Source organism: Microtus oregoni, unplaced genomic scaffold (assembly GCF_018167655.1).
Source record: "Microtus oregoni isolate MIOR12 unplaced genomic scaffold, Mior012 000048F_ref0000485, whole genome shotgun sequence".
NCBI classification, from domain to species: Eukaryota; Metazoa; Chordata; class Mammalia; order Rodentia; family Cricetidae; genus Microtus; species Microtus oregoni.
Window position 1 is genome coordinate 352,313 of NW_024543222.1, and position 17,747 is coordinate 370,059.

Here is a 17,747-nt window from a genome sequence, read left to right on the forward strand (position 1 = left end):
ACTAACCATGCAGGTACCTGACTCCTAGCTTAACTCCCCTGTGCCAGCCTGCCCTGGGTTAAATCTGGGTGGTTGATAAAGTTGAAGGTTGGGAGGCCTGGAGGTCGCAGACCGTCAAGCACACAGGCAGGCAGGGAAGATGGGCCCTGGGACACATAGGTTGGGGTTAGCCCGCGGGCCTGTGTAAAACCCAATTATGCAGGCTGTGAAGGGAGCTGAGAGTCTGTCTTCTGGCCTCAGGGAAGGTGGCTGGGTCAGAGTGGCTTGGGCTGGCTGGCTCTGGTTCAGCCTGACCTACCTTCCAGCTCCTGGGGCTTGGATCCTCAGCAGACTTCAACTGGACAGCAGGAGACAGGAGAATGGTACAGAACCTTCCTGTTTAGCACAGATAGAGATGGGGAAGGGGAAACATTCACCCTGCGTGGGGACCTCCTCAACCGCCCTAATTTCTGCTTCTCCCTACTCTGTTCTTATGGAACACAGAGGTGGAACAAACCCTTAGACACAGAAGATGTGGCCCCCTCAGTCCTAAATATGACCCTCCCCCTAGAGACCCCTCCTTCATGGCTCCAGCACCTCCCTCATTAGTTCTTCCCTCCTTCCTGCAGAGTCCTCTCTGAATTGACCCCCTTCCCCCTTGGCAGCTTCCCATGGATGCTTCCAGATCACTGTCTTGTCTGCAGCTCAGAGGCTCCCTGTAGCCTACTGGGAAATACCCAAGCACGTCACCCTGCTCAGCTCCACAAGGTCACAGCTGAGGGTCTTTGGTGAATGCCTGTACCGTTTCGGTTGTCCCCAGTTGTCTGTGCTACTGCAGAGCAGAAAATCTTCAAAGTTACACTTCCCCACTGAGGTCTGTAACCAGGCAGGGTTTTAGTCCCTTTGCCCTAGGGCGAGGTTAGACTTCCAGGGTAGCAGGAGAAACCTTCTGCCCATGGGACCTCACCGCTTCTGAGGGACAATCTTGACATGATTTGGCTGAGGGCTTGGGTGCTGGTTGCTCTGAGAGTAGCTCCCAGGAGCCAAGGCCATGGGCATCTATCTCCACCTTGGTCACTGGGGACAGGGTGGTGAAGTCTGCTGCAGCTCACTCTAAAGGGTGCTGCCTCTCCTTGGCCCAGACATACCTGGATGCCTGTAGACCGTCTTGGCGAGTTAGTTAGTCTAGGGGTTGTAACTCGCCTGGCTGGTTATTCCAGGGTCCCGGAGAGGCACTATCTAAAAAGACATGGGTGGGAGAAAGGAAGGAGGCCAAGCAGAGTTCTTGTCAAAGCCTCCGTTTATTAGCGTCATGGTTGCAGCTTATATAGCCCCTGGATGAGGAATTTGGGGATGAGATGGGGGCAGGGGCATGGCCTGGAAGGAATCTTGCAGCGGTGGTTCCAGCCGGTCGCGAGTCGGCCAGGAGGTTACGATTGGTCAGGTCACGATTCCTCGGTCAGGAAGTCGCAAGTTGACACACCTAGTTCTCTAGATAGTTGGAATGTGGGGCGGGTTCCGCTAACAGATAGCTCTCAAGATAGTTGGGTGTGGGGTAGGCTCTGCCAACAAACAGTTCTTAATACCATTGGGGTGTGGGGCTCTCTGCAAACTCCCCAGGACAATGGTCCCTGCAATATTTTTGGGGGGAAATGGTTCCTGACAGATGCCCTTATCTGCATGCCTGTGACCAGGTAGAGTCAAAGGAAATAGGGTGTGGGGTCCAGCACTTCTCAGTGATCTCTTGGCTTCCTCCCAAGGTCTGTGTTGTATGCTCGAGGCCAGCCTGACCCCCTCTGCCACTGGCCCCTGTTGTGGAGCACAGAGTCGTCTGAGGCAGACACAGAGCAGGAGATTCCCCTCCCTCCCCGTCTTGGCTGAGTGCTGCCTTGCAGTGCGCCAAGGTGCTGGGGTGAAAATGCTGTGCAAAGCCTCCGACGGCCAAGTTATTGCCTTCATTTATGTCTCTCTGTGGAGTGACTTGAGGCTTCCCAGTAGCAAAACACTTCAGAGACAATCGAAAACAGCTGGGGTCTTGACCACAGGAATCCTGGAAGCTGGAGACTCAAGAGCAGACACTTAGCTCTGTGGAGGGCAGAAAGGCAGCTGGGGGCTGAAGGAGAGGCTGTGGGGGCTGAACGGGTGGCATAAGCTGCCGGCTAGACTGTGTTGTGGCCGTGGTACCGTGTGGACACTGCAGGTGGCCCAACCAAGGCTGGTGAAGAATCCATCTTGTGCAATAGTGGATTGTGCTTCCTGGGTAGCTCTCTACCTGTCCTGTGCCCACTAACTTCAGAAATGATAAGATACATGGGCTCACAGCAGAGAATCTGCCAGGACTCAAACCAGGACTTGGGAGAGGGGTCGTAGGTGCTCCTAACCTTCTGTTTATTTTTTGTAAAGACAGAGATCACCGTGTAACTGTGGCTGCCCTGGAACTTGCTATGTAGATCAGGCTGGCCTCAAACTCACACCCAGAGATCTATCCACCTATCTCTGCATCCCAAGAGCTGATATTAAGGGCACGCACTACTACACATAGCCTTGAACGCTTACACTTTAAGGTGTCCACAAAGGAGTCCTGTGCCCTCCACACACCACACACACAACCATATCACTCTTCTTTGCCTGAACTCTCAGCCAAGGCACCACCCCACTGATATGCAGGTCTATAATAGCTTGAATGGCTTCCGCCACCAGGCTGTGGATGTTGGCAGAACAGAAACCGCTTGGGGCTGGCTCACACCAATGAGGACTATAGTGAGGAGCAGCGGGCTGCATTCCTGGAGCCCAGCCGACCGCCCGCATGGCTAGCTTTATACCTGAAATAACAACACACAAATTGTATTCTTTTAAACGCTGCTTGGCCCATTAGCTCTAGCCTCTTACTGGCTAATTCTCACATCTTGACTAAGCCATTTCTATTAATCTGTGTAACACCACGAGGTGGTGTCTTACCGGGAAGGATCTTAACCTGCGTCCATCTTGGAGAGGAGAGCTATAGCGTCTGTCTGACTAGGCTTCTTTCTCCCAGCATTCTGTTCTGTCTACTCTGCCTATCTAATTTTCTGTCCTATCAAAAGCCAAGGCAGTTTCTTTATTAACCAATGAAAGTAACACATAGACAAATGACCCTGTTCCATCAGAGGACCTAGTTGGAAAGGCATCTGGGAAGCAGCAGACGATGAGTGTCGGGGACCCCTGGTCTGTTATGGTCCTGGCTGCCACAGCCAGGTGCAGAAACTCGAGACCAGCTGCAAGCTTGCCTTCTTGTTCTCTCCTAGGTCACGCAGTCAGTGGGCAACCCCTCAGTGATGCAGGGGCCACCTAGAAGATGTGAAAAGCCTCGGCCAGAAGAGACTTCTTGTAACTCAGTGCCATCCAAAGGGATTGAAGGACACAGGAATGATTTCACCAGCTATATAATGGAGCGCCCATAAGACCCAAAATAATGGGTTCTGGAGCTTCTGGGTTGGTAGCCATATCAGGTACAAGAGAGGCTACCTAGGAGCTAGGTGCCCCTCACCTGAGCAACGACCTTGGAAACCAACCAGCCCAGTGTTTTCTGGAGCTCTGGAGCCATTCGCTTGTCAAAGCTGAGTGGGGGTTCAAGGCTCTATGATTGACAGTCTGGTCAAGCACAAATGATGTCTGTGGATTTGAACTTGATGTGAGAGTTAGTCTTGTTGAGGGACGGAAGCCTGGAGCTTCGGGATCGACAGTGACTCTAAGGAGTTAATTTCATAACTGAAGTAGACTACCGGATCCTCAGCTGGTGTCTTAAGAGATGGAGAATTGGCCACATAGGGGACCCACCTGCCTCCCAAGGGCAATGACACTGCTTGGTGTGCCCGTCACCACGCTCCCCTTCCCGGCAGATTTCAGGAAACGCTTGGCAGTGAATAGGCTCAGAAAATTGGGCAGGAGAGAGCATGGCTCCAGGAGCCAGCAGACTCAGGCCAGAGAGGCTGGGACCCAGAATGAGATCCTGAGTCCCAGGCAGCTTTCGCGTATGCATCTGGGCTGAGCAGGTGGACTGTGTGGCCCAGCGTGTTTGCTTTAGAATGTGCACATAAGAGAAACAAACAGAGGCTGCCAGTCACTGCTGTGACAGCCAGGGCTGGCCCACCCACCCGTGAGAGGATTTACCCTAGGTCAAAGGTGGGTGTGTACGGGTACTGCGTGGACTGCTGCACAGAGACCCTGAAGCAGTAAGCGTTGTAGAGCCAGGAAGTGAATGGGAGCTGCCGGGGGGGGGGGGGGGGGGGGGGGGGGGGCTAGGGAATGGATGTGAGAAGTCGGTGTTTCATGGGGTTCCTGAGAGGGATGGAGGTGGTGGTTGCATGACAATGGAACTGGACTTTAAAAAAATGACTAAGGCAGCTAATGTAGAGTTTAAATTATAAATTAAAAAGAGACAAAAACAAACAAACAAACAAAAAACCACTTAGCCACAGGCCAGCCAGGGCTACGTAGTAAGAACAGGGCGTGCCAGTGTGCAATGGTCCCACAGTGGGGCTGCTCTGAGAATCCTCTTCCTTCTGTTCCCTTACCAGCCACAGGGAGCCTGCAGAGAACCCTGTATCGTGACCATCGCGGTGGGACGAAGATATGAGATATTCCAGCACTGCTCCATTCGGCTCTTGGGCTACAAAACAATGGTCTCCAAGAAGCTGGAATTTCCCTGGGAATCTCTGGCTGGGAAAGGGGAAAGGTTGGAGCCTGGTGCCAGCCAGAAGACGGTCTTGTCACTTGGGAAATGACCCTACACAGTTCTGACAACTTGTCAGACAGCTTTGCAATAGAGACCGGGGCAGAGATAAGGATGGGTCAGTGATGGGCAGGGCCGCACCTGCCCCAAGACGGCTCAGCATCCTTCTGGCTTCTATTCAAACCTAAGCCTCACGTCAGAACCCCAACGACGGCTTTGGGCAGGGGACCTGGAACACTGAAGGGCCTCTTTGGTCTTCTTCCCGATGTGGCCACAGAGAAGAAATTTCTCTTCCTTCGCATTGCTTGACTCTTCAGCTGGCCTGTTAAGGAGGGAAGCAAAGCCGGACTTGTTAGGGCTGCCAGAGCCCAGGCAGTGCTTGAATTCCTCAAAGGAGGGAAAACACAGCTTTGGCCCCGAAACAGCATTCTAAGAACAGCGTGTTTGTCTGAGGATGTGGAGCAGGCGAGGAGGATGGGCCCCAGCCTGAGAGAGATGCACGGGGCTCAAAGCCAAAGAGAGCACGAGGAGAGGCAGACACCCAAGCCTGCTGCACCCATGGCCCTAGTCCCATGTTTCCTCAGGAAAGCACACCCAATGACTAAGAGTACTCTCTCATCGGAATTCACCCACAAGGCCAAGTCTTTTATTATCCTGGGCAGATCTTGCATCTAGAAGGATCCATGGTCTGGCACCTGCTCACTCCCTAAGTGGCCCAGCCTCAGCCTATGGGTCCCAGAGCTCCACCACCCACTCCCCCGCCCCGGTCACCCCAGCTCATGCAGGTTTTCTAAAGCCAGCACTGACAGAAGGCTGTGTCTTGTCCTGGTGATTAGGAAGCAGAGGATTTGCAGATAGAGAGGAGCCAGGAGCCCCTGGGCCAGGGCTAGATTGGTTTTTTCCTGTGCCTTTCCTGATCCCAGTACCCTGCCAACCCTCAGCTGGTGTCTGCACAGCCTGAGACCGTGGGTAGCGAGCATGTACCAAGGCCAGGTTGCCTGTGTCCCTGTCTCAGGGCCTCTGATATGTGACAAGAGACTTGAGTACTAGTGCCAGATAGGAGCCTTTGTGTGGGGCAGTGAGGGGGGAGGGGAGGGTTGAGAGGAAGGACAGTGAGGGGAGGGGAGGGCACCCACGCAGTGGCCTCAAAAGGTGGGCGCATCTGAGGGTGGATGAGCTGCTAAATGCTTCAGCAGCAGATCAATTCCGCAAAGCAATTGTCCTCCCCCAGCTGGCCCCGGGAGGCTTAACTTAATCACTCTGGAACAATATCAGAAGATGGCGGGGATGCGCAAATTCCCGCTTCCTGAAAGGAAACAATTGACTGGACTGGGAGTCCCCAGGGCAGAGTCCAAACAGCTTCATTAAGTCCCCTAGTGTCCCCCTATGCTTGCTACCCCCACCCCGCCTTTATCTCCATTCCCTATCCCCAGAACCTGAGCTCTCAAAATGGTTCCTCTTCCCTAACGGGAAAGAACAGAACCAAGCAGAGTGGGGGTCCTGGGCTAGCATCAAGGGGTGTGAGACCACATGAGATGAGCCACCTTATAGCCTCTGAACATTCTCCTGTGGGTGTCTTCTGTTCTGTCACCCCATGCCTACCCATGGCCACACCAGGGTGATGGTGATCGTGGGCTGAGCTGCCATTGTCCTTAGAGTCACTTTGTTCAATTTACAGGGTAGTGGGGTGCCCTGAACTCAGAGATGTAGAACCTTTCCGAGGGCACACAGCCAGGAGCATGGGTACAGGGCTGTGGCTCTCTCTTCGGATCTGGAGGGTCACAGAGGACACAGTCTCCAGAGGAAAATGCCATCCCTGCCACCTGGCCCTCCTCCAGAACCTGGGTTCCCAGGAGCAGCCCTCTAGTGAAAAAAAAAAAAGAAAGAAAGAAAGAAAGAGAGAAAAAAATAGAAAGAACCGTGAAGAAATATTTTCTATGAATGGTCTAATCACCCAGCCTGCAGCAGCAGCAGCAGGCAGCACACACTTGCCAATGAGACAGGGGTAGCCTCTCCTGCCAGCTAGGAAGGCCCCCTCCCCTGGGGCATGGGATTCCTCTCGCCCACACCTACTCACCCCCAATCTGAAAGCTGTTCCTCCCCTTGTCTGCCTCCCTTCCATCCTTTTAAGGAGAACGCTGTAGATCTAAACCACAAATTAAATTTTTAATGAAACCACACCAGAGTAGTGCCCGTGTGGTGCAATATTGATGAGACTGCAGTGTCCGGCCCACAGGAGCTCACCCCAGAAAGCTTTTTAGGACGTTATGCAATATGGAGCCAAATTAATTATTGGCATCAAAGCTCTGCGCCTCTGTAGAGCTGCTGGGCCAGTGGGTGTAAAACGGGCGCTTTTCATTGTTGTCGGTTCCAATGGCAGTCACAGGAAGAAGGCGATGACTTCACAGAACCAAATAGAGCAGGGTGATGCCCAGGGTGTCGGGAAACAGGGCAGGGAGGGGGTAAAGGGGAGGGAGAGAGAAAGATGTATGCAGAGAAGGGAAACGATAAAGGAAGAGGTGTGTGTACTGGGGGGGGGAGGGTGAAAATAAGAGAGAGAGCTGGGGGGGGAGAGGAGAGAGAGAGAGAGAGAGAAAGAGAGAGAGAGAGAAGAGAGAGCACAGAAGAGGATTTAAGACTCCAAGCAGATACTGCAGCAAAATGCAGCAGTTCCCCCTGGCCATGGGCTTGGCTCCTGTCACTCTCAGCAGAACCTACTCGAAGGGGCCATGAGTGTGAGTGACCTAATGTATCCAGCTGGGCATCACACCCATGACCCTTCTCCACAGGGACTCTTGGCCTTCATGAGAGCAGGGTCCATGCCTGGGTAGAAGGGTGCAGGTGCCAGGTTCTGAGCAGGAGAAAGCAAACTTCCTGGTGGCCAGATCACTGTCCTCCCAGCAACAGCCTCTCTAGTTCTTCCTCCAGCCCAGCCAGGACAACATGGCCTGGGAGGAGCTGCACCCTGGCCTCTGCAGGCACTGGGTCTGCAAAAGCCTCCCAGGATAACAGGTAGGCTTGGGCCAGGAGGCCTCCCGGAACAGTAGGAGGACAGGCCCCTTCTTGGCCCTTGGCCCCCAAATCAGCACCCTGTGCTCTGGCCTTTCCAACTCAGATATGGCTTCTCTGGTTCCTCTACTTGGAAGTGAAAATAGTACCTCTCAGAGATAAAAAGCTCCCAAGTTGAAGTGACTTGTTCAAGGTTTTGAGACCAGAGCTACTACAGTGGGCTTCAGCTTCCTGGTACATTATATACCCAGCCCTGGGCCCCCATGCCCAAGGCCAGGCTCTATTGGCACTAGAGTCTGTTTGCAGGTCCAGACAAGACCATCCTTTGTCTCCACCCCAAGATACTAAAGGAACTGGGAAGGGGCCACAGGTCACTTTGTTAGGGTGTCAGATGCCTACTGAAAGGACAAAAGTGCAAGGTAGGTGTGGTGGGCACACCTAGTCCCGGCACTTGGGAGGCAGAAGCAGGCAGATTTCTATGAGTTTAAGGACAGTTCGCCTACATAACCAATTCTGTGCCAGGCTAGTCAGGGATATGTAGTGAGACCCTGTCTCAAAATTAAATAAAAATTTAAGGACAATTTAGGTTGTTTCCAGGTTCTGGCTATGACAAACAAGGCTGCTATGAACACAGTTGAGCACATGTCCTTGTGGCATGATTGAGCATCCTTTGGATATATACCCAAAAGTGGTTACTGGGTCTTGAGGAAGGTTGATTCCTAATTTTCTGAGAAATCAACATATGGAGCTAGAAAACATCATATTGAGTGAGGTAACCCAAACCCAGAAAGACAAATATCATATGTTCTCACTCATAAGTGGCTTTTAGACATAAAGCAAAGAAAAACCAACCTACAGCCCACAACTCCAGAGAACCTAGACAAAAAGAGGATCCTAAGAGAGACATACACGGATCTACATAGGAAGGAGAAAAAGACAAGATCTCCTGAGTAAACTGGGAGCATGGGGATCATGGAAGAGGGTGGAAGGGGAGGTGGGAGCAAGAGAGGGGAGGGGAGAAATATATAGCTCAATAAAAACAATAAAAAATTTAAAAAAAAATGGACACCCTGGGGCAACTGTAGCTTATTCCTGTGGAGAGTCCTGGTCCTCCAAGCCTGTCAGAGACGTGGACACCCTCTCCCGCCAGAACACTTGCAGGAAGGTGTGTGGCTATGCAGAGAAGTTGGGAGCTCCAAGCTGCCTTTTCAGGAGGAGGCCACAGCCTGGGGAAATGATGGGGGCTTCAGGAAGGGCCTCCTCCATCCTTCAGGTCTTCGCACGCTGTAGTCCCCTCTGGTTTAGCCTACTTCCTTCTTGAGGTAAGTAAGGGGCGGCAGTGGCAGGTTCTCCCTGCACACCGAGTATGAGCAGCGCCATTCTGTGTTCTCCTGGTGGGCAGCACTTGGAGACTCTCCGTGGCAAGAAGGGGCACAATGGGCTGGGGATTTGTGTCTCACCATGTTGCAGCATGACAAGAGACCTAAGGAGGGTCCAAGAGAAAGTAGGTGACGTGGCTGAGGCTAGCCCGCTGCCAGGTATCTACAGGTTTCTGCTGTGAAGTCTTTCCAGTCAGAGCAGAAACAAAAATTACCCCCAAGAAAGGACTTGGGGACCTAAACACACCACCACCACCAAGGACCCGTTCCCTTTTCTCTCCCGTTCTTTCCAGCTATTTAAGCAGCTTAAGGTTTCCCATTTTTCTACCCTCCACTTGGGGATTTTTGAGGATGACCCTACTCCCCACCGCAGGAGCTCCTCTTCATCTGCACGAGTTCCCAGGAAAGATAGTGATGAGAGACCCTCAGGGCCTGAGAGAGCTAGACACCGAGTCAGCAGGAGGCGCAGAGATGTGGGACACCCAGCTTGGATGGCGGGCCGGTCTCCTCCGTCTCTCCGCTCCTTCTGCACAACCTGGCATGGAGACCCTGTTGAGCCGACAACATACCATCATGCAGTAACCACAGTGATTCGTTGACACCCGCATGCCACTGAGTGCCTCTCCACCTCCATCAGATTCAATTCACATCCTACCCAGAGTCAAGCTGAAACTGAAGAGACCGCAGGGCTTATCCACGGTACTCCTCTCCCCTCCCACTGCTCCAGCTTGCCGTCGGCTTCACTTTGAACAGAGTTCCCATCGTATCATTTTTTTGACATTTTTACTCGGGGTAGAGTCTGGCAAAGAGCCCAAGGAGAACACCATAAAAAATCTTGATCTGGGGACTCTGGGCAGGGCCGTTGGATTCTGGCTTCGGACCTATCGCCGAGCCTTCTTACAGACATCTCCTGGTAATTACGGGCAGTGGATGCCAATGTCTTGAGCGAAGTGCTCTGAAGAGAAACTTAAAACCAAGAAAATTGTATCCATCAATTAAAACAAAAAATAGCCAGAAACCTCGCTGTGTCTCCAGGGTTCAGGAGAGTTCCTGGCACGCAGCAGGCCCCTGACGGCTGCTCATCCGGTAAGCGGATGAATGATCAGATTTGGTGGCCAGCTCCTGCTTTCCTGGAATCCTGTTCCTTTGCACGTTTACTCAACTGCCTCATTCGAAAAATGGGCAAAATACATCTAGGGGCCCACCAGCTGTGCTACTTCCTAGGTCCCTTGAGCAGCAAGAAGAAGGACCCACATAGGCATGGGATCCAGTCTATTTGAGCTGTGCCTTTACTCAGATGCGTGTCATTCCCCTAGTGCTGTGAATGGCCCCTGTGAGGCCTTGGACTTCACCCCAACTACTACTCTGTCCTAAGTCAACCAGTGGCCACCCCGTCCCCCAGCGAACAGGCGTGAGAGCTGCTGCTTCCCGCTAGAAGGAGCCCACGCTTTTCCTTTCCTAGGCATGAGTGATGGTGTCCATACAGAGACCTTGCAGTCGCTGTAATCCCTCGCCGGTACATACCATTTTTATTCTGAAACACTTTTATGCCTCCACTCATTTTATATTTCATATGCTCTCTCCCGGTGTTTGGCAGATGGTGAAATTGATGCGCAAGGACACAGCGAGCTGGCGGGGCCCCTCCGGTACCCTTCAGGCCAGCCAGATGCCGTTAGTGGAGAGGAGCATCTCATCTCTAGGACAGAGTGAATGTGGGCGGGGCTCCACATGGCTCCTCCAGGCCACTCTCATTTGCATTTATGAGCTTAGTGTCAGAAGAGCTGCAAGGTGAACCATGTAGGGCATGTTGAAGTTCAGAAAGCACCGTACAAATGCCTGGCAGTGTACTCATTGTTGAGGTTCTTATTAGTTTTTAATGCAGAGACTAGAACCCTTTGAATGCTGGATTTCCCCTGTGTTCTCTTTATTTAGTTTTTTTAATTTACTTTTATTTTCACTTTTGGTTTTTCAAGACAGGGTTTCTGTGTAGCTTTGGTGTAAGTCCTGGACCAAGCTGGCCTTGAACTCACAGAGATCTGCCTGTCCCTGCCTCCCAAGTGCTGGGATTAAAGGCGTGCATCACCACTGCCCAGCTTCCTGCTTTCTCTTTAACACCACATTCTTCCAGGTGACTTTCCTCATGACTTGGCTGTACCTTTATTCTCAGGCTGCAGGGTCGCCTCATGTCCCCAACACCTGCAGAGTATTTGGGCCCAGCATAGCTTGTGATGCTTTGCTATACGACACCAAGGGAGGGTGGGACTCTGGGGTAAGGACTCATGGACTCTCTTCCTCTAGGCTCACCCAGTCAATGCCTTCCTTCTCTCCCCTGTGGGCAGCATCAATGCTTCACTCCCCCAAGAGGAAGACAGCCCAAGCTCTCTCAGTTTAATGTCTATCCTTTGCTGTGGGGCAATGCTCTTGTACACTGTAAAGATTTGTCACTCATATTAGTTTAGTAAAACACTGATTGGCCAGTAGCCAGGCAGGAAATATACATTCTGGGAAGAGGAAAGGCAGAGAGTGAATCACCAGCCAGATGCAGAGAAAGCAAGATGAGAATGCCTTACTGAGAAAATGTAACCAAACCACATAGCTAAACATAGTCAAGAATTATGGGTTAGTTTAAGTTCTAAGAGCTAGTTAGTAATAAGTCTGAGCAATAGGTCACACAGTTTATAATCAATATAAACCTCTGTGTGTTTATTTGGGACTGAACGGCTGCCGGACCAGGTGGGACAGAAACTTCCCTCTACCTACCATCCTTCTTGCTCAAAACCCAAGCCAAAGCCAAATGTCTTGGGCTATCATTAATTCCCTAAGATGTCCTCAAGTTCCAATGTTCTCTGACCTCTGCTACAGCCTTCATGAAGTGGAATCTCATGGTCTCTGTTGCCCCTTAAGTCCTTTCGTCTGGGACCTCAGAGCATGCCAGACACAGAGCACACCACTGCCATTGCTCAGAGGTGGACGGACACTCAGCCAGGCTCCCTATCTACCTAAAGTCTGTCTGTCTGTTTCTACCACATCCCCATATGACACCCGTTTAGCATTTCATGACTGACAAGGTAAACACCCTGCCACACTTGCTTACACTGTTCATGATGCTGAATGTTGTCTGTGAGCGTGTGATATTGGGGATTGAACCCAGGGCCTTGTGCATGCCAGGCGAGCGTCCTGCCACTGACCTACACATGCAGTTCCTGTGTTGATCATACAAACTACTTCTGTGCCTCCCACACTCTTCCAGACCTTGCTCCAATGTCACCTGGTCAGCAGACACTACTTCTCTATGGTAGCCCTGACCTGTGCCCAGGGGCTCGGGGAGGAAAGTGTGCTTTATCTGCCTACTGCACTGGATAGACAGCTCTCGGAGATGGGGGTCGGTATTCTGTTCATCACCGGCTCTGGCACCTTGCCTGCCCTCAGCAACCACTCTGGAAAATGTCTGCCAAGCTGAGAGCAAACACTAGGAATGTTTACACTGCGCTAAGTGCCCAAGATCTCGCTGGCATCTGAAAGCCCTGCTTGGAAGAGCTGGGCTGCTTCATATTCCCACCTGCAAATGAATGCTTACTGGGACAACAAACAAGTCACCAGTGCAAGCTCTCCTAAGCTGGGTTCAGCCCCAGAGCAGGACAGGGAGGGGAGGGCTGGCTGAGAGACCATGCAGGTCCCTGTCCCCAGCAGGATTGGGCCAGTAGCTTCCTGGCTGGCTCAAAAGGAAGGAGGCCTCAGAAAGTGGAGGGGAGTGAGTTGCCTGTGACAACTCGGTCCCCAGAGCAGCAGGGCCCGCTCCCTTGTATTTTGGCAGTGGGTGCAGTGAGCAAGGCCAGCTTCAGATGGAGAAGACGAGCGAGATGCTCTGGAGCCCAGAGTCCCCGCCAGCCTCACCCACTTACCTGCACAGTGGCTAGGGATGTGCTGGGCCCCGATTCCCACCAAGCTGATGGAGGAAGGTCATTGGCTAATAAAGGAACTGCCTTGGCCCATTTTATTGGTTAGAAGATAGGTGGGAGGAGTAAACAGAACAGAACGCTGGGAGGAAGAGGAAGTGAGCTCAGACTCCACAGCTCTGCTCTCGGGAGCAGACACCTCAGAGAGACGCCATGCCCCGCTCCCAGGCAGACGCATGCTATGAAGCTCTGACCCAGGATGGACATAGGCTAGAATCTTCCCGGTAAGACCGGTGCTACAGTTTATTAGAAATGGGTTGATCGGGATATCAGAATTAGCCAGTAAGGGCTAGATAGAAATGGGCCAAACAGTGATTAAATGAATACAGTTTGTGTGTTGTTATTTTGGGCATAAGCTAGCCAGGCAGCTGGGGTGCTGGGGACGCAGCCCTGCCACCCCTATTTACTACACCAAGCTCTTTCATTTCCCTGACAAGGACTCCTAACTGGAACGGAGTTAGGGCTTGATGGCCATCACATTCCCACCAGACCTCCTCTGGTGCATCTCTTCATGGTGAGGACAGTAGCCAAAGCCTTAACCAGACACGTGAGCAAATCCAGAAGGAGGTCTTGAAAAAGGACAACCAGGGTCTTGTAAGGGGCTCAGCAGGGAGGAATGCTCACCACTAGATTTCAGTGTGTGTGTGTTCCTGTACACACATGGCTACAGGTGCCCATGGGGGTCAAAGGTCACGGATCTCCTGGGACTGGGGTTCCATGCGACTGTGAGCCACTTGCCATCTGTGCTTGGAACCAAACTCAAGTTCTCTGGAAGAGAAAAACATGCTCTCAGCTTCTGAGCAACTCCAGCCCAATAATAAATATTCTCTTCTCCTTTTCTCAACATTTTTTTTTAAATTAAAAAGTATCAAAAGTACAACCAACCTCTCCCCAACACCTCCCCACTTGATTTTTCCAGATATGGTTTGTCTGTGTAGCCCTGGCTGTCCTGAAACTCACCCTGTAGACCAGGCTGGCATTGAACTCAGAGCTCTGTTCCACCTGCCTCTGCCTCCTGATGTTGGGATTAAAGGTGTGTGCCGCCGCCACCGCCACCCAGCAGGAGTTTAACTTCTTGATTATAAGATAGGGTGACGGCCACAGACATGTCCAAGGAGGGGACAGACAGAAAGACTTTTCCCAGCCCAGCCAGGGAGCAGGTCTTTTGCAAGTCACAGGGCTGGTGGGCGGAGAATGACTCTGGGGTGCAAGTGGGCTGAGGCTGTGACTCAGAGGCCTGTGAGGCTTTCTGCTGTCTGAGCACCACCGCCCTCCCCTTGGTCACTAGGTGATTTATGGGGAAGTTTCATATGACACATATGGCTATGTCCTTAAGGCTGGTCCCTGTGGTAGTAAGAAGCCCGCAGGTGGCTGTCTGTGGATACTGTCCCCCAACCTTGTTTGGGGAATGCTGTCACATAGGAAGTACCAGTGGCACCCACACCGCTCAGGGGGAGAAACAAAACACAGCCAGCATCAGGGCTGAAAAGAGTCAGCCCGGAACAACACAGGCATAGGGGGCAAGGAAAAAAAAAAACAGCCACTCACCACCCAAGATGGATGCCAGCACGCTATGGCAGGTCCCCCAGGAGGTTTGCACATGGCTCTGTGATGAGTTTCCCTGAGTCTCCATAGTCAGTGAGACTCTGTGATTCTCTTCTTGGAAAGGGGGAAATAGGCCTCTCTCCACCCACTCAGTCTCTCCCAGGTTCTCCCCAGCGGGGATAGCTTTTTCTAAAGTGTGAGGTGCACGGATCTTCATGCTAGCAGGGCTCAGAGGCAGGGGTTGGGGGAGGCTGGTGCCCTGTCTGGCACTGCTGGAGCCAAGCTGTAAGAAGGGGCTTGAGCCCACCCCTGTGTGAGCTCCCACTCTCCTCTGGGGAAAGGCCCTGCCAGGCATTGATGCCCTCATAATACTGTGTGATTTCCTTGTGGAGTCCTCCTGAGTACACCCACCTTTTCCACCCTAGCACCAGCCTTCAGCTTCATCAGCTTGCAAACAAAATTTACCTGCCACCCCCACCCCCCACCCCCGCCCACGCCGTGTGAGAACTGCTCCCTCCCTCCGTGGTGTGCTGAGCCCAGGCCAGGCGGCTGTTCAATCTTCAGGAAGTTTGCAAGTTGGTTAACCCAGCCATCACGAAGGCTTAAATTACATAAAAATTACAATTAAATAATTATAGTGGAAATTAAGGATTCTAAATGCATCACTTCCTAATTATTTTATACATCTCATTCTGTTCTCCTGCCGTTATTATCTCTGGGCTTTGCATGGGCATGGGACCACTCTGTAAGGCTGTGCTAAGCTCCAGGGTTTCCCAGCCCCAGGTGTGGCACTGTGTCCACAGACCCACGCAGGGGTATTTACTCCACCTCTTCTCACCTCAATTCCAAGCTCTGGGATGTGGTACCCGGGCCAGGCAGAGAGAAATAACTGTCTTTGTGTAAGGAGCTCCTTGGGTTCCCCTCGGATGGTTTTTGGGTAAGAGACACTTCCTTTTCCTTTCCCCGGCCCCCCTGGGCTTCTAGACAGTCAGAACAATGGGAAGCAGAGCCAACTTTGTAACGACCAGGGTGGATTCTCCCTACCCAGGATCCTGAGAACGGCCGGAAAGGATTTAAAGAAGCCTCTTATAGTGTGGTTGCCCACCTGCGCTGGGTTGTTCCAGTAGGGGTCCGCATAGCGCCTCCAAGTGGACAGAACACTTCGCAAAGGTGGCCCAGTGGACTGTGCCCTTAGCTGTCTTCCCTAGCCTAGGCTCCGTAGATCCCAAAGGTATTGTCGCCCCTGGTCACAGGCCCGGGACTCTTTCTACCCTCTGAGCCACCCGCTCCCATCATCCTCTGTCAAAAGGTTACGCATCCTCAGTACCTAAGTGTAAAAGTACCAAGCCGCTGAGGTCTCCAGGATGGTAAAAATCGGAGTCCCAGTCCGCTCCTGGGCCTCAAGACACAAAATCGAGCTAAGTACTCCAGCTCCCTCTACACACCTGCAGAGGAAGGGCCAGGCTAGTCTCCCGCGCCCACGCACTCAGAGCGGGGATAGCCTCGCCGCAGGGCCGGGCCGGGAACTGCTTCGTGTCAGACGCGTGGGGGAGGCGCCTCCGGGCCGAAGCGCTAAGCCTGCGCGGGGTCCCCGCGTCCCTCCGCACTAGGCTGGGAATAGGGGGCTAATCTCCAAGCAGCGCAGCGCCCCTGGTTATTCCTCCGGAGTTCCTCCTCAGCTAGTGTGGCTCCGTTGCACGTCCCGCCCAGAGAGGCACGAGGCTAATCCTGGGTCCCAAGGAGGGCATTTAGGGGGCGCCCGGGCGCGAGGCGCTGCGGATTCCTGTGCTCGGTGCAGGGCAGTGGACACGTGGGAGCGGGAGCCACGCACTCTCTCCTTGCACCAAGCCCAGGACGGCCGCGTGCGGGCCGAGGGGTCCCTCTGGCGCCCGGAAGCGGCGGTCTAGCGATGATGCATCGGGCATGCAGGGGCCACGGAGGCTCGCAGCCCGGACTCCGGATGGTTAAATGCGAAGATGTGGAACGTAGGCAGTGGGGCGCCCCTGGAGCTTGGGGCTTGGAGGAGGCGTCAGAGAAGACCTGGATAATGGCTTCTCTGTCAATCTGGCTTCTACTCTCACCGCCGGCGATGCCCACTGCCCACTTCTGGGATCTACTGTCCGAGGGCTGCCTGTGGATCCCGGACTCACGGTCGGGACCTTGTCTGGACCAGCGCCCTGTAAAAGCCTGTGGGGCAACCAGTCGACGGCTTATTGGAAAAGATGGGGGGCGGTCTGCGGGGCCAACCAGGCCAGCTGGTAGCTGGAGCTCTTTCAGTCTTTTAAAACCTGATTTGTGTTCTCCCTGCCTTAGTTACTCTTTCTACATAATTGGAGCTTGAAATGAGTTCCCAGGCCCAATTCTGGTTCTGACTTGGGGCACACGATGCAGCCCAGACCCTTGTCCATAGTCCCCAAAGGCACTGGAACCTGGACTGGAATCCCTGCCAGGCGGTGCCGCTATCCAGAAGAAAAAAAAAAAAGAGGCGTAGGTATAGGGGTGGCTTGGTCGGGGTGTCTAGTGTCTATAAGAAAACGATCAGAGATGCGAAGAAGTCGCTGCCCACCTCTGGGGCCCCTCCCCCGAAGTCCCGGAGCGCGAGGAATAGGCTAGGCAGAGTTCATGTGGAACGAAGCCCAACACACATAGACATACAAAGGGACACACGGACACGCCCAGAGCGCATCCTCACTCTAAGGGAAGGAGCTCCCGCCGTGGCCCCTTTCGAGCCAGCTTCTGAGGCACCACCTGCCCGGAACTAGGCTTGCTTTGAAGGCAGGAAGGTTTCGATCCGCAGATGCGAGAAGGCACCAGTCCTGATGAGTGCATGGGGGGGGGGGTCTTCTTCTGGGGCGGGAGGAATTGGGAAAAGGGGAATGCAGGAGGGCGGGGATCCAGGGCGTGGGAGTTCCCAGACCCAGGGTGTTCCGTGGCTTTCAGCCCCAAACGGACGTCTATGAGCCGTGGAGCGGCCTCGCTACCCCTTTTCTCGAACCTCGGCGAGCTGCACGCTGGGCACACCGAGGTTGACGACTTGGGGAGAAAAGGGCTCCAAGCGCGCAGAACCTGAACCTGGCGAGCATTCAGGGCGACCCAGCGATTTGAGCTTATCTTGGTAGCCTTTCTTCTCTTTCGAGCCCCGTCGGAGATTAGTAGCACCGAGTAGGT

General features: G+C 53.2%; 1 long non-coding RNA gene across 2 annotated transcripts; it reads right to left on the bottom strand.

The window, feature by feature from the left end:
* Nucleotides 1–8,660: 8,660 nt before the first annotated feature.
* Nucleotides 8,661–17,440, bottom strand: LOC121436097. Of its 2 annotated transcripts, none has more exons than XR_005972648.1 (4): nucleotides 16,025–17,440; nucleotides 13,659–13,802; nucleotides 9,447–9,627; nucleotides 8,661–9,182 (listed from the first exon to the last, which is right to left on the bottom strand). It is a non-coding gene; the product is annotated as an uncharacterized LOC121436097 (long non-coding RNA). The 2 variants fall into 2 exon arrangements; XR_005972647.1 differs by having other exon boundaries at nucleotides 8,661–8,925; nucleotides 9,308–9,627.
* Between the last annotated feature and the right edge of the window lie 307 nt (nucleotides 17,441–17,747).